Source organism: Macrobrachium rosenbergii, chromosome 48 (genome assembly GCF_040412425.1).
Source record: "Macrobrachium rosenbergii isolate ZJJX-2024 chromosome 48, ASM4041242v1, whole genome shotgun sequence".
In the NCBI taxonomy this organism is placed as follows: Eukaryota; Metazoa; Arthropoda; class Malacostraca; order Decapoda; family Palaemonidae; genus Macrobrachium; species Macrobrachium rosenbergii.
The window spans coordinates 30388238-30403380 of record NC_089788.1 but is presented as its reverse complement, the minus strand read 5'-3'; positions in this window follow the sequence as shown (position 1 = coordinate 30403380).

Sequence of the window (15143 nt, the reverse complement as noted above, 5' to 3'; positions counted from 1 at the left end):
GCGCCTATCTAATGATTCGGTTTCGAAATCGCTCGTTTCTACAGGAGGAATATGCGCACTATTCCTTTAATGATTTATCACCTATATAACCTAATTGAATGGCATGCAAGCCACGTGCAAAGGCTTCCAAAGCTAAGTTTTGGCGATTCTCTCTCTCATTTTCCTCGGACATGCGCCCTACTATAAAAGAAAATTCCTAGGGTTAGTCACGATTTCTAAAGCGTCCTACGCTAAATAAACACAGTTTACTTACGCAGAATTTCCTTGGCCTGTTGCGCTGGCTTTTCAAAGGTTCATAATCTGTCTCGTATCCAGCTTAGCTGAGCTAATTGCTGATTTCACAAATTCAGCACAAACAACAAAGGGGGAGAGGGGGGGATGCAATCATTACGAGAATCCTGGCAAGGTCGCCATTTTTATATGTTTCCTGGTGCAGGTGGATCTTATGACTCCAAAATTATTACTTTACTCGAAAATGGCCTTGTAAGATACCCAGGATATATAAAACACAAACAAAAAAAAGAAGTACACGGAGCGGAGGGCTCCTTCACTAGGGGAAGTGCGTGAAACACGTGGATATAAAAATAGTTATATTTGATAGCACACAAGGTCAAAGGGAAAATTAACTGAAAACACGGTAAATTACTGCCGCAGAAATCCTCCCGAAGGGGGGGGGAAGCTTGGGAATGCCAGGAACACGGACCAAGGATAATTCTGCTACAGGCGTCTTTCTGAAACGATATTAGGACCCACGTTACACATCTAATGCTGGAATTTGGGGATTGAATTACTCGGGTGCACTGAAGGCGCCAAAGGACTCCCCGAGGCGTTACTTGTGACTCAGAGGAAAGAAGCTGGGAACACATGGGCCTGGCTTGAACCAAGAAATATCAGGGAACACAAAGTTATCAGCCCAGAAATTAATAAATGTAAAAGGGCTAAGTAATCGTGACTAGCAACTCGTTTTGGGTACATTACCACATTTGCAGGGGCGTAAGGCTGACGACGTCTTCTGCCGGGGACCACGTGTGGAAGCGTGGACAAAGGGCCTCCCTCTCCAAGGTATTGCTTCCTATCGTAGATTGGGGCGGGAAAGGGCGCCCGTGGGATGATGAAAAGGCCGCCGTTGAGTATCAGCTCGCGTTTGGAGACTTGCAGTCTCCTGAGGCCACGTGGTTCGGGGCACGGAGCACAAAGGGCGGCGATGGATTCCACGTGGCGGCGAGCTGAACGGAGGGCAGGGGGGCAAGACCCGCAGAAGTGCGACTTCTCCTCTTAGACTAGCGACCGCGTGTGAGAAAGGGCTGTCCCTGACCTGCCCTTTTATTGCTTCTGGCCAGGGGTAGGGGGGGGCGATGTCCTGACCCAGGGCACGCTGCTATTTCAAAGAAAATGGTATTTTTCCCTGTACCAAAGAAAAATGGTGCAAAGCAGATTACTTTTCCCCAACAATTATATTTCTGAGCCCTTATACCCCGGACTTTCACTGGTTCAAACTAACCCAATCCAGTAGCCACTACTCCTCCCAGGTTCAAAGTAGACAGAGGCCTATCTATCGGCCAAGCAAAGCAGGAAGGAGGGCGCTTTTTCATAGCGTATTTTGGCGCTAATCTTTACAATATATATATATATACATTGCGACAGATGGGACCTCTTTTGTCGCAGCCTCACCCGTTTTTACATTTTTGCAAAGTAATTGCGAAAGAAATAAAAATTAATGTCCCTCTTTAATTACAAGAACTGAGGTTTCAGCTCGCCCCTTCATAAACTCTTTCATTTCCCAAAATGGATAAGCCTAAACCCTCTCTTTCTGTTCAAAGTGACTGCCTATTAGGCCTAATTCCAGGTAACCCTGCGTCATGCAAGGCAAGAGAGGAGCCAAAAAGAGAAAGTTGCCCCCCTCCCCTCATTCTGAACACTACACATGATTTCTGCCGCTGTGTTGACATTATAGAAAATGTAACGAAGATTAACCTCTGTGCCACCTGGGAGAGATGCCCAGGGTAATCCCTGAAGGTTTTAATAGGTGCTGCAATAGAAATTGAGAAAGATCACTTGGAACAAGACCCAAGGACAGATGTCCCGACCTTGCTGTCCTGTTGAACCCTCCTAACATGTGGTCGACCCCAGGGCTCGAGCCACTCGACCAGGATACTTTTGTAGTGGCATTATAATTCCCTCCTCCATCACCAGCAGCGCCCTATTGAACGAGGACATCGTTATCTTGACTAAAATAATGTGCCGGAGTAAGGTCCTTTTAGCCAGTCACGATTCCTTTTATTTCTCTATAAAATATTTTCCTTTATTTCTCCAGTGTGCGATCACCCCAGTAATTTGTGTTGGGGCATTCAGTTTTAATGTAATTATGCATTAGTGTTGAACTGAGTTATTTGGCACCATCTGTGCATTCCTCAGTTCCCTTTGAGCGTCTTATTATTATTGCAAGTAACCGTCTTGCATATATTTGCAGATATGCCTTGACTGTGGAATCTCTCGGTCGATCCATGTGCAGTTTCCCTTCCCACTGCGATCTTCCCTGTTATGAAGGCATCGTCAGCGTAGAGTATTCTTTGTAGGATTCATTATTTTAGCAGGTCCTTGTTACTACCTGCCCAGTAATTCGTCATTCTTCTGATCTGTGTTTGTTATGTAAATATAATTAGTTAAGAGAACCCTTGAGTTAATGGAATTTTCCTCACATGAAGAAGGCCCTAAGCCATAGATTTCCCTTGCTTTGTCTACGAATTGTCCTAATATTGAGTCAGATATGTAATAAATAAAAGGAACTCCCTGCGTTGATCCGTTGCTGCCCAGAATCAAGTAAGTATCCCCAGGATGTTCGTAGCAACTGTCGTACCTCGCCAGCATTCGATTTCCTTGCAATTATCAGCAGAGTATCAACTGCTAGCTGGTCTGCATAATTTTAGAGACAAACTTAATATCATAGCCCCCTTCATTTTTAAGCATATGAGAAGAGCCAGTTCCACAGCATAAATGTGTGTCGAAATATTTTGTTTAGGTTTATGCTAGGTGCAAAAAGTGACTGCAATCAGTGTTAGGTAATTGATAGACCACGTGCATGCCAAATTAGTTCATGAGAAGAGAGAGCATATTAACAATTCCCCGAGATTTTTGTGCTATCGCATGTTAGCTGCATGTTTTAAGAATAGGAAGCTAGGGAACAACTAAATCGAAGAGTTAATAAAAGGAATAAAGCCCCTATTCCTTCGTTTACACGATAAGGACAATTTGAGTCCCGAATTCCTAGATAGGCACATTGTAGTAGACGACCGAGGCTTTGACTCCAGCTATTTCCGCATCGCTGGATTTATCCTCTCTCTCTCTCCTCTCTCTCTCTCTCTCTCTCTCTCTCTCTCTCTCTCTCTCATCGCTTGATCGATAGGAAAAGCTAGAAAGTGTTTAGGAATCCAAATTTCCGCATTCCGACACGGAATCTTCAATTCCAGGCCACGTGGGTCCATCCCCAACTGTCCGCCATCTTTGATTTGTGAGTTCCATTAGAAATTCCATTGTTATAAAACCACACGCACAGCGCACATATATAAATCCCTTTCCTTCGCTCGCTAATTTTATCCATATGTCGTGCACCTCGCTGCATTTTGTAAGTAGTAACCCTTTAATTCTTTAACTGAGTAGGATATTTGTCGGTGAGACGGTAGTATTCTTGTAAATTTGCTCATTAATGAAAATATAAGCGAGAATTCCTTCTTTCATTACTGTAGGAAGCCCGAGCAGGGGTAGGCCCAAGTAACGAAAACAGAAGGCCAGACACATTGTCAAGAAGACCCCCTCACCTGCCTGACTCATTCATTTGTTGGCAGATGTTATGAGACCAGAAGTAAACATCTGAGTACACGTGAGAGGTAAGTTGTTTTCTTTCCTCCCCCACAGCAGACCGCACTGCCTCCGTGTATGTTATAAGATTAGGCAAATTTTTTTCTCACCGTCGTGTGTTGGAGATTTTAATATTCGATAGGAATGATGTACTGTTTTCATTACACCACATTTAAAATTATCTAACAGGGCAAGGAAAATTTCCTTTACACACCATAAGTGTATAACCCAGTAAGCCTTTTCTTTTTATTAGTTCTGCAGCGTCTCTCCGCAAGATAAAATATACATAAAGGCTTACTTTAGCTTGGGCTAATTTTTCGCTCATTAAGAATCACTAAGTCTGTTCAGACATTAACAAATACCCTGCAGTTTGTCTTACTCAGACATATTGATTTTAACTGAAATTTGTCTTATTCAGACATATTAATTTTGAAGTCTTTCAGACACCCTGAGGTTATCTTATTCAGACATTAAATTTTAACTAAGTCTTTTCAGACGTGCTGATTATTTGTCTTATACAGACATATAAATTTTCATTCATTCTGAACAATTGAGTGTTTCAGATTTGTCTTACCCAGACATTAATTTTTAAATAGAGTCTTTTCAGACACCCTGAGATTTGCCTTTTTCAGACATATCAATTTACAATTGAGTGTTTCAGATGCCTGAAATTTAAGTCTTTTCAGACAACTAAGTCTTTTCAGACAACTGAGTCTTTTCAGACAACTTGTCTTTTCAGACACCTGAACTTTAGGTCTTTTCAGACAGCCTGAATCTGTTCATTTCAAACACTATTGAGTCTCGTCAGACATACTGAACCTGTTCCCTCGAGCAGTCCTGAGTCTTTTCAGACAACTTGAGTCTATTCAGACACCCTGAGTCTTTGGGACACCTTGAGTCTTTTCAGACACCTGAGTCCTTCAGGACACCCTGAGTCCTTTGGGACGCCCTGAGTCTTTTTGAGACACCTGAGTCCTTCGGGACACCCTGAGTCCTTCAGGACACCCTGAGTCCTACGGAACACTCGAGTCTTTCGGAAATTTGATTTTCTACCAGGTCAAGCCCATATAAGCATTATTTCAAGATGTCTACGACATCCAGAGCCCAGTGAAATGAGGACTTCAAATTCTACATGTCTGCTTGAAAGGACATTGGACTATCAGGACAATTCCTGAGGGAATGGGGCCGAGAGAGTGTAGATGGTGCCAAGGTGGAAAGAGAGGCAGAAAGGCAGGCGAGGGAGAAAGAAAGAATAGTCCAGGAGAAATGAGAAGAGGCAGAAAGGCAGGAGGAGAAAGAAAGAATGGCTCAGGAGAAATGAGAAACAGAATGTAAAACTAATTTCATAATGTAGTTACACAACGTAATTACAATATGTAAGTTATAATGTACATAATTAACCACCCCCTAAGTAACTAAGCATTATAAATATAAATAATAATCCCAAATCCCTCCCCAGTCCATTCCCATCATGCGCATACACACACAAATATACTGTATATAACACATTTTCTTACTTTTGTAATATGTAATATGTATATATACTAAAAGGTCCTTCTGTAAATTCTCTTATACGAACTTTGATATGTCCTTCTGTATTCACTTACACGAAATTTTGAATATTTTACCGTTCACTTGGTAATATGGTGGCCGGTAGTAAAGTTACAGGAAAAAAAGCCACAGAAAAAATTCGTAATTTTGGCTAGGATAAAAAGTCACAGGAAAAAAGTTATATTGATTTGTGGTGACCGGTAATAAGGTCACAGGGAAACATTCACAATTTTGGCTAGGAAAGAAAGTCAGGTAATCACACAAAAATAATCAGTTAAGTTATAAGTATCATAAGCAATTTTTAAAAGTAATAAAACAGGAAATATTTTAAATCAGTTATTAACTGGCAATACATGACTGTTACATATTGACATCATTGTATATATATTTGGGACTGACTTGTTTTCGAATTTTCAACATTATTTTTTTGCCCTTGGGAAGGTCTTATGCTCACTGATATATATATATATATATATATATATATATATATATATATATATATATATATATATATATATATATATATATATGTGTGTGTGTGTGTGTGTGTATTTTGAACTTCCAAACATTCTTAAAAATAATAATAATAATCTTAAGATCTCGCTAGTTCAAGACCAGCAGGTTCGAGACAAAAACAAGCAATTGGGCTGAAAAAAAAATTCTCCCTGAAAAAATTCCCACACCGTAAGAAACCACAATGTTAATTCCCTTTACTTTAACAATTAATCCCCAAAAATCAAAAGAAAGTACTAATTAAACCCACAAGTAAATCAAAACCCCATGGGGAAAAAACAGGCGGGCCGAGCGCACAGCTGACTGCAAAGTAGGTCAAGATGAACTTCGAGTCTTGAAGGGCAAACCAAAAAAAAAAAAAAACACTCTGTCCACCCTCAAGCAAGGAGAACGGAAGTCTACCCTCACGTAAAGAAAATGGGACTCAAGCAAACTGAAGCGAGAGAGAGAGAGAGAGAGAGAGAGAGAGAGAGAGAGAGAGAGAGAGAGAGAGAGAGAGAGAAAAAGAATGGAAGAAAAAATTCATTCCCCTTTCTTCAGTGCAATATCTCCCCCCCATCTCCCCAACACATCCATGATCTGCTGAAGCACACAGAAAAAAAAAAATGCCAAGCGCAAAACTTGGAGATGTGTCTGCCTTTCCAGTCGTCAAGGCAAAAATTGCCGAGTAAGCTTACGGGAGCAGCTTCCCCCTTTGCATGCACGCACATACTGTATGTACCCAAAATAAAACACATTATGTATGTAACTATAAACGAAAAAGTTTAAAAATTAAGAAATGTACACACATTCACATAAGAAATGTTTACTCACAGTAACCCAACAACTGTCAAATAAATTATTTCTCAGTAATCAAAGTCCCCAGAGATAATACAATAATTAAATAATCCACTTATTAAACCCTAAACGCTGATGCGAACAGCCAATTACTATAAAAATAAAACACATAAGCCACGCCCACAATTCACATGGGCTTCACAGAGCATGGCGAGAAACTCTGCCCAAACTAATAACTTTGCCAACATGTCACTCAGAGGATGACACCACTACAGCCCGATATTAGCTGCAGTGCAATAAAAAAACAATCCACCCATCCCCTTAATCAGTTTGTTCACTTCAAACAATAAAAAAGAATGGTTACACTTACGTACGCCCCTGCTAGACAGCCATGGTGCAAAATCCTTCCACCAAAGAAAGAGAGAGAGAGAGAAAAAAAGAAATACTTGCATGCTTTCGCATGTTTTACCACAAACAAGCAGTCAAGATACCACAATTAAATACACACTGAGCACACTATCCTCTTCCCCAAACATTCCCCATTATGAACTACAGTCCAGAAATACCTATGAGAACACCAAAACCTTGAGCCCCCTGATGCATCATTAAACACACACAGACACCCGTGCTCGAGAGAGACTGACTTGAGTGCATTTCACAACACGTCCCTAAACCGAATTGCTGAACCATCAAAATCCCTATCCTGAGATGCCAATACCAGTATTAATAAGATATATCTCTTTGGAAGAGTAACCTATACCCTATCTGTTTATCTACTTGACTATGTATTCCTATCTACCTTTGTCTGTTACGCTGCCGTCACACTGTTATGCCTTTCAGCAAGGTCAATTGGGGTCATAATCTCTCACTACATCTGTTTTAAGAACAGTGTCATATCATCTTACATCCCTGAGATCCTCCGGTGGCAATGGCCAGCATTGGGTCAGCGCATTCTTTCTCTCTCGTCGACTCCTCTCCCTGTATCTATCCCCAGACAAAGGCCTATTGGAATAAAACACCGAAATACAAAACTAGACTTTATTTGCAAATTTAACAAAAGTATTTCAGCAAAAACTATGGTCATGAAATGGAGTGTCTCACACACCATAAAAATGGCAGTCATAACTAGAGGAAACTCAGACTCACAATCAATCAAATTAATGATTCTAGACCAACCAATATTAGTGACTAACACCCTGGTCACCAAACAAAGTAAAAAGGTCATAATTATTCTAGACCAAAATAATGTCATATAGTATGTTAAAAGAGCACCGCTTCCAAAATATTCGTCCTCACAGGACGAACCCAGAATTCCTGTTAAAAGAAACATCACGTATATTAAAACCTGAAATGGTGCATAAAGAAAAGATATTTATAACAGAAAAATGCATAATGGAGAACAGAATGGGAAAATGGATAATGGAGAAACAGAGGAGTTTCACTGCAATGCAAAAAACTGGGTATTCCACATAATGTCTGGAAAAAATATAAGTGTTAATGAGTTACCTTACTCACATTCTATGGCCGCATGGAAACATTTCTCACAGTGGCTGTTCTTATTCACTAACGCTGCTCAAAGAGCGAATCACACCAGCTGCAAATCGAAGTGAATAGCCATGGTGTGGTTCCTCTCATAATACACCATTAGAGAGTGCACACACGCACGCACTCACTTAATAACCCCTACCCGGAAACGTGACCACACCTGTTCAATGTATGAAGGATTCCACCTTCAGACCCCACAGATATCACAATGCTTCCCTCAGTCTGTCACGTTGTCTCCATGCATCTTGGCCATGATCAGAGGGCACAAATGAACGCATCAGATACCCTCTGTATCTAACTGCGGAAACCACCAACGTCAACATAAATGCCACCTTCACCGGATACACCCTTTTCACAGGCCAGCACATAGTTCGCTTGAAGTCTTAATAGGAGCTCGGCCCACCTAGCCCAGGGCGCTCCCGCCCAGGTATAACAAATATCCATAATGAAAGTTCAGTAGAGGCGCCTGTATCAATAAATATATTTACATTGACCTAATGCACAGACCCTTCTACCACTGGCTTTGCCTCTGAGGGTTCCCCCAGAAGCCCTATATCACAAGATACCCCCATCTAGTTTTCCTTTCCAACTGATCAGTCTGTAGACAATGCTCACTGATCACTAGATCCCCTCAAAAAATCCGCTTGAGGAACTTTCTTACTTGAGCTACCAAAATTTTGAAATGTAGGTCTACCATTATACTGTCTCAGAGATGGACAAGACCGCCAAGGATGACCATAACTCCTACAACTGCCGCAATATTTAACACGGCAAAATCTCTTAATGTGTCCCTGCATATTACAGTTAAAACAACGAACCTTTGGGGCCCGAGAACTTAATCCAACCATTGACCTCTGGCTCTTCTGAACTTCAACAAAAGTCTTCAAACTGCGGACTGAATCTCCGCGCCCTACGTAACCATATGCTGACCTAACAAATCTCTGATTACTATCTCTCCTGGCCATTTTCGCAGCTTTCCTCTTCATAAATAAATCCGTTAAGTCTCTTGGCTGATCACAAATACAAAATTTCCCAAGTCCTGCAAGAAGACCCTTAAAAAAAAAAAAATTCTCCCTGAAAAAATTCCTACACCGTAAGAAACCCACAATGTTAATTCCCTTTACTCTAACAATTAATCCCCAAAAATCAAAAGAAAGTACAGGTACTAATTAAACCCACAATTAAATAAAAATCCCATGGGGAAATAAAACAGGTGGGCTGAGCGCACAGCTGACTGCAAAGTAGGTCAAGATGAACTTCGAGTCTTCAAGGGCAAACCAAAAAAAAAAAAAAAAAAAAACGCTCAGTTCACCCTTAAGTAAAGAGAACGGAAGTCTACCCTCACGTAAAGAAAACAGGACTCGAGCAAACTGAAGCCAGAAAGAGAGAGGACTAAAAGAGAATGGGAAAAAAAGTTCATTGCCCTTCCTTCAGTGCAATATCTTCCCCTACCTCACCAACACATCCATGATCTGCTGAAGCACACAGGAAAAAAAAATGCTGATTGCAAAACGTTGGAGACGTGTCTGCCTTTCCAGTCGTCAAGGCAAAAATTGCTGAGTAAGCTTACAGCAACAGCTTCCTCCTTTGCATACACGCACATATGTACCCAAAATAAAACACATTATGTATGTAACTGTAAACGAAAAAAGTATAAAAATTAAGAAATGTACACACACTCGCATAAGAAATGTTTACTCACAGTAACCCAACAACTGTCAAATAAATTATTTCCCAATAATCAGAATCCCCAGAGATAATACAATAATTAAATAATCCACTTATTAAACCCTAAATGCTGATGCGAACAGCCAATTGGTATAAAAAAAAACGCATAAGCCACGCCCACAATTCACATGGGCTTCACAGAGCATGGCGAGAAACTCCTCCCAAACTAATGACGTCACCAACATGTCACTCAGAGGATGATGCCACTACAGCTAATGCCCGATATTAGTTGCAGTGCAATAAAAAAACAATCCACCCACCCCCTTAATCGGTTTGTTCACTAAAAATCTGACGCTAAAATTAACAATAAGAAAATTATATCATTTACATACGCCCCTGCTAGACAGTCATGGTGCAAAATCATTCCACCAAAGAAAGAGAGAGAGAGAAAAAAAGAAATACTTGCGTGTTTTTGCATGTTTTACCACAAACAAGCGGTCAAGATACCGCAGTTAAACACTGAGCACATTATCCTCTTCTCCAAACATTCCCCAATATGAACTACAGTCCAGAAATACCTATAAGCACACCAAAACCTTGAGCCCTGTGATGCATCATTAAACATACACAGACATCCGCGCTCGAGAAAGACTGACTTGAGTGCATTGCACAACATGTCCCTGAACCGAATTGCTGAACTATCAAAATCCCTATTCTGAGGTGCGAATACCAGTATTAATAAGATATATGAGTATATATCTCTTCGGAAGAGTAACCTATACCTTATCTGTTTATGTACTTGACTATGTATTCCTATCTACCTTTGTCTGTTACACTGCCGCCACACTGTTATGCCCTTCAACAAGGTCAATTAGGGTCATAATCTCTTACTACATCTGTTTTAAGAACAGTGTCATATCATCTTACATCCCTGAGATCCTCCGGTAGCAATGGCCAGAATTGGGTCAGCACATTCTCTCTCGTCGACTCCGCTCCCTGTATCTATCCTCAGACAAAGGCCTACTGGAATAAAATGCTGAAATACAAAACTAGACTTTATTTGCAAATTTAACAAAAGTATTTCAGCAGAAACTATGGTCATGAAATGGAGTGTCTCACACACCATAAAAATGGCAGTCATGACTACAGGAAACTCAGACTCACAATCAATTGAATTTATGATTCTAGACCAACCAATATTAGTGATTAACACCCTGGTCACCAAACAAAATAAAAAGGTCATAATTATCCTAGACCAAAATAATGTCATATAGTATGTTAAAAGAACACCATTTCCAAAATATTCGTCCTCACAGGACGAACCCAGAATTCCTGTTAAAAGAAACATAGCATATATTAAAACCTGAAATGGTGTATAAAGAAAAGACGTTCAAAGCAGAAAAATGCAAAATGGAGAACAGAACGGGAAAATGCATAATGGAGAAACAGAGGAGTTTCACTGCAGCGCAAACTGGGTATTCCACATTATGTTTGAAAAAATGTGTTAACAAGTTACTTTACTCACATTCTATGGCCGCATAGAAACATTTCTCACAGTGGCTGTTCTTATTCACTAACACTGCTCAAAGAGTGAAATCACACTGGCCGTTAAATCGAAGCGGACAGCCATGGTATGGCCCCTCCCATACACCACAGAGAGTGCACACGCATTCATTGCCATTTAATAACTTTTCCCTGGAAGCATGATGACACTGGTTCAGTGTACAAAGGATTTTGCCTTCAGACCCCACAGATATCACAACGCTTCCATCAATCTGTCACGTTGTCTCCATGCATCTTGGCCATGATCAGAGGGCACAAATGAATGCGTCAGATACCCTCTGTATCTAACTGCGGAAACCACCAACATCAACATAAATGCCGCCTTCACCAGATACCCCCCTAGATTCTGACCCCTTGTCGTGGGTAGGGGGCTTAGGGACCAGCAGAAGGGTCTTGACACCTGATTGGGATTCCTCTCCACTAGTCTTGAGACTCTGCTGCCGATCCAACTAAATTCGTCAGAACTATCTCTTCTTTCTAGAAATTTTCATTCTTACTACATCCTTCTCCTCCATGTCACATTTTATTAACATTTTGGATTAATTATGTGGAATTTTCTCCACTTTGCAAAAATTTCGCTGCAAGGTGAGTCTGAGAAGGACCGTTTTGGGAGGGGTTGGCATCTGAAGCCACTAGAGAGTTGTGGTGGTTAAGTCACCACCTGACATGGTTTGGACTCAAGAGGTAGTGATGGGACCCTCCCATTGCTATCTTGGAGGGCGGAACCATCTTCCAGCATCAGCCCATCGAATCCAGGGGACATGTTTGGGATGGACTCCTGGCTTTCCGAGCCCACCAAACATGCCACGGTGGGGAGTCGGTCCTCATTGGTGGGGGGCAGAGCTCTCAGCAGGCGGATAGGCTTCTATACCTGGGCCATCAGCGTGCTGGTGCTATCCCGTCAGGTAGGGTATGGTGGGACCCATTGGGAGTCAACTCTCACTTGTGCCATTGGCGGAGAATCCCAATACCCGACTGATCCACGGCCTTCTTGATATAACTAAGCAGTATATAAAATGATCTCTTCAAATGGATTTGGCCTCATGTATTCCTCTCCTGATCTGGCGACTTACTGGCACGGGAAACGACTTCTGGCGAGACATGGGACACCTAGCCTCTAATTCATTGGACTAACCCAGACCTCGCACACCAGGGAGGTATCAAAACTGGTGGAATTGACTTAGATAGAGTGCTCTATTGCACTAACATTAGCCTATCATTGGACTATGAATGCTTGTTCAGTGTAGCCAAGCAATTTGGAAAAGTAGAAAGAATAAAATTGACTCTAGAAAAAGACAAGCGGACTTTTTCTGCTTATATTAAATTCTCTTCCCCAGGAAGCATATGAGGCTCAGAAGAAAGCTCATTACATGGCCATGTCCTCAACGAGCAGTACTCAGCACGAAGGTGTTTTCAGTGAGAAATGTGAATGACGATCTATTTGATTTTGTACCAAAGGATGAAGAACGTGAATCGTCTCCATGCAGCAGAACACTCCCCCCCCCAATTTGGCATGTTGCTAGCTTTAAGGAGGGAAGGGATAATCTCATAAAGGTGTCAATGCATTGAGAACAAAGTGGGTACTATCTCACTGAAATTTGGAAAAGGTAAGGGAAGAACTTATTATCAAAGCAGGAAACGAGACGCAAGCAGTATTGTTAACCAAATTCAACCACCTTGAAGATGGGAATATTGAACATATTGCGTCCCATAAATTCCTTAACACTTTAAGAGGGGTGGTATACTTAGAGATCTTCATGTTTGAACGAATGAGGAGGAAATTCTCAAACGATGCCCCCTTGGGTATATACCAAGTTGTAAAACTGGGAGCGATGCAGCTATCCATTAACCTTCTCTCCTCTAGTTATTTACCTGACACCCTCATCGTCGGCCACTGAAAGGATGCAGGTAAAAAAATACAAACGAAAGCTGTAAACAATGCCAGAAATGTTACTTAATACGGCCATATTCAAATCTCGTGTATTAATAAAAGATGTTCTGTATGCTCTGTAGAGCATGACAACCCTGAGTGTGAAGCAGCCCGTACTGTTTTCAGCGAAGGCGACCACACTCCAATTTAGGACCTGCCCAGCACAGGCTCAAGAAGAAGTGCTGGCAGCAGACAACCAACACATCAGCCTTAGTGCAGCAAAGCGAGGTAATGGCAGCGAACAGAAGTGCCAACTCCACTTATGCTTCTGGGTCAAGGCGCTGGATGAAGAATCCTAATGTTGCAAGCCTCCAATAACATCTACTAAGTAGGCTCTGGAAACCTGCTTCTAAGATCGGCCGAAAACACAATCAGAACCCTGAATCACGAAGTACTTTGAAGCCTATACCAAACACTGCACTCAAAAAAGCATGGACAATCTACACCCACAAAGTGGAAACAAAAGTAAAGGCAGGATTCAGCACTCAAACAAAAGCTTGCAAACATATGCGAATGATTCCCACTCAAGAAAGAATCGGGAAGGAACAGCCCCAAATAAGGAGCAAACTTCTAACCCTTCGGTCGTTACTACCACTAACAACAGGGATAGCGTAAGAAGCAGCTTCCACAAGAAAGCGCACAAGGAACATACATCCCCAGTGATGAGGGTTTTTATAATAAAAACATCAAATGGGTTCAGTGCGCTGAAGAGATCTCCACCCAGAAAGGTGAATCCAATGTATATAAAGCCCTAAAGCCAGGTGAGTGCTAATAGCCACTGTCCTAAGACTCAAAGCAACAGCAACAACAATATTCAGAAGACCAGTGAACACCCTGACCATCAAGGCATAACACAAAATCTGATGGTAAGCTTAAAAACCCCGACCTTAACAAGGACGAAAAGGGATCAAAAACCACCTCTGATAAAGGAGAACTCTTCCTCTCCAACCTGGGATCGCACTTCCCTCCAGTGAGTGGGAAGTAGTACTTTAAATTTTTTTACATTCACTCACGACATCCTCCAGTGGAACTGCAAAGGTCTCAGAGCCCGCTCTGAAGATCTTAAAGTTTTAATGAATGACCCAGCCCAGGATCGTGTATGCCCATAAAGAATGAATGATAGAAACTCTCCTTACAACCCTGGACTTGATTATGCTTACAGCACTTCTACTCCCCAGCTGGTGATCGTGCTCATGGAGGTGCTGTACCATTATCACAAGTCTTTGCAGCACTCCACAATACAACTAAATACAACTCTCCAAGTGGTTGCAGTGTCTGCCATCTTAGACAAGAGGATCAAGGTCTGCTCACTATACCTCCCACCAGACCTTTCTTTAACATTGGAGATAATTCAGTCCTTTGATTAACCAACTTCCCGCTCCTTTTCTCGTATTAGGAGATTTTAATGCCTACAACTCCCTTTGGGGAAGCTGTGTTTAGGACGGCAAAGGGAAAAAATAATTGAGGACCTTATTGATACGAATGATGTTGCACTATATAATAATGGGTCAATGACTTCCACAATATTCATCATAATCATCTTTCTGCACTGACCTTAGTATTTCTTCAACAAATATCCACCTTGACTTTAACTGGTCTGTTAATGAAGATTTGAATGGCAGTGATCATTACCCGATCCATCTGAATATGCTGTAAATGCCTCATCTGAAACATTACCTAAGTGGAAGGTAGAGGATGCTGACTGGGACAAGTTCAGCTGGCTGAGCCAATCTTAGATAAG